The sequence below is a fragment of the Papio anubis genome, chromosome 3 (assembly GCF_008728515.1).
Source record: "Papio anubis isolate 15944 chromosome 3, Panubis1.0, whole genome shotgun sequence".
Lineage (NCBI taxonomy): Eukaryota > Metazoa > Chordata > Mammalia > Primates > Cercopithecidae > Papio > Papio anubis.
The window spans coordinates 40,302,507-40,305,327 of NC_044978.1; positions in this window are offsets into that span (position 1 = coordinate 40,302,507).

Below are 2,821 nucleotides of genomic sequence, written 5' to 3' on the forward strand. Positions count from 1 at the left end.
GGCTACAAGTTCAGCTCAGGTGTTGAGAGGCTGTTGTTTGTCCCACTTGCCTTCCTCTAAGTTTCTCCCAGGACAAGAGGTCCATCAGAATTCGCTGCTCTCAGAGTCTACACAAAGAATTGGATTGGGACATCATAAGGGGTGGTCTGTAGTGGGTGCTCTGATGCACCACCTTGATCTCCCTTTAGTACTAAGGGACATAATCTTTACGCTTCTGGGAGTGCTGTGGGATGACGATCCCAGCTGCCAGCCTCACAGGAATTACACTCACCTGGGGAGGTACCTTGCCAAGGCCATACTCCTCCCTGGGAAAAGCCTGTAGCCAATGAATGGTATGAATGGTCAACACTGTGGTATGAAGCTCAGCTGACTCTCTCAAGCTGGGAATAACTTTGAAGGGCCATCCCAGCTGTAGAGCCCTATATGGGTTTAATGGAGAGCTTTGCTGAAATTTCAGCATAGCCCAGCTCCTCCCTCTGCCCCATCTTACTTACTCTTCTTCTGCTACAGAGCTTGATCCTACAAGTAGTTCCTAATTTCTGCACATTAATCTCTATTTCAGAGTCTACTTCCCTGGAAAGATTACCTGCATGACCTACAACATGCACCAGCAATCATTTATGTATTTGATATATTTTTAAATTCGAGCCACTATTATGTGCCTGGCATTGTGTATGGTAAGGGCAATGATTCAGAACGCAAGCATAAAACATGAACTTATAAACAATTTACAACGAAGTTGTAATACACAGAGAATAAGACAATGCCACATAAAATAACATCAAACACTGGAATGACAGGAAGATAATGGTGACCAGGAGCTCAGACCTCTTAGACATGAGGGTTTGGGTCACGTCACCAAAGGAACTGCTTAGTAAGGATGAGAAGAGAGTTTGATTGTACACAATGAGTTCCTAATTGCATAGCAAAGCAGCAAGCAAAAAATGATTCTTTTTCTGGGAAGATATGGACTGTTACGCAGTTACCTTACCAGAGCCTGCTGTTATCTCCAGCTATTTGTGACTGTGTGGGTGAGTCTGTCCATTTTATAGGTAAAATATTAGCAAGTTCATCTTGACACTTATCCTCCCACACACTTTTAAAAAACTCCACCTTATCCAGCCTGCCTTCATCATTTAAAAAAAGAAAAAGCTGACATTTTGACTCTCCATTTACTTACTGTCTAATTGGTTCTAACCTCTGATTCAGTGGAGCTGGTGATGGCAATTATTAACTCCCTATGATCCCAGTTGACTGTTAAAAAAAGTAACCCAATTTCTGAGTATCTGGTCATCATTAGGGGAGAAACCGATGCTCAATTATACATGGGTAAGCATCCCTCTTCATTGCAGGTAGGTCTCTTTTGAAAAGAGAATTTATTCCACCTATGAACCTTTTAGAATCTTCAAATTTGAAGGTTATACCCAAGATAGCAGGATTATTTTAAGAATAAGTATTTGGATACAGCTAAAATCTTGAAAGCTTATCCTTAAATATTGTAAGGAACGAAATTTCTGGTTTTTCTCCCATTCTCTGTTTTTTTATTACAGAGATTATTTTCTCTTTATCTTTTTTACACACACAAACTCACACTCAAGATAGAACTGAAACTAGTTTGTGTAAATATAGAACATCTACTAGCTCATTCGTTAATTAAAACCTCATTTGTTTATTTTTTGCTCCATTTAAAATATAAAGAAGATACTACAGTATCCTGAGAATGACAATTCTATTAAAACACTAAAGAAAGATCCTTAATGGAAACTGTAAGCATTTGAAACAAAAACAAAAATTATCTCCTGCTGAGGTAAATGAGGAATACATAAACTTAGGAGACCTTGCTTAAAGTAACAATTATTGTTAATTAAAAATGCCTCTTAATAATGGTTGTATGCATTGCAATTTTTCCTAAAAAGAGATCATTATGTCTTCAGTTACTATATCACTTAGAACTCAGAGAGCAGAACCATTATAAGTGATATGGAAGTACAAATTTGTCCTAGGAGCTAGATGATGCATAATTTTTGAGACTGTTTGAAAAAGTCTACAGAAAGCTGTTGCTGCTACATCAGTTTATGGTTCTGATGCTGTTGTATGTCATCAGGGCTGCCAGTCAAGAAAAAACACTGGACATGAACTAGCATATAGCCAGGACCAACTGGAATCTGCAAGGAAAAAGTGGAACCCACATCTGTCTCACCACCTCAAACCTTGATGACACGGATGGGGTGGGTGACCCACAGAGGAAGCTGGTGCCCTTTCCCAGAGACCTGCAAATGTGCCTAGTACAGGACATGGAAGAGCTGAAGGATGAGATCCAATGGGAGCTGAGACAGCTACAAGCCCAGTTACTGGCTACAAGCTCAGCTGCTAACTCACCTTGGCACAGGACTGGTTCAGCAGATCAGTGACAATGTGCATGAACTTCAGGGATGCCTGGAACCCTACATCAAGCTTCAAGGTGTAATGGCTGCTACTTTACTTTTACCTTCCAAAACTTGTGCAAATTTCTCTTGTGGCCAATCTCAATCAGGAGCCATAGAAGGAAGGGCATTCTCAGAAATGTATTTCTAACTCAGTTAATTTGACATTGAGCAAAAGAAGAAAATACGAGAGCCCACTCCTTGTCAACTTGGTACCCTTACAAACTTCTTTCAAGCATATTTAACTTCCAGGTAAACATGTTAGAACATGATGCAACTACAATTTGTACAGCCAAAAAGACACTTTCTCTATGAAACAGCCTCACACTCTCCCTCTGATATTCTGTAACTTAAATATTGAACGATGACATTAACCACTATTAACATTCCTTATATTG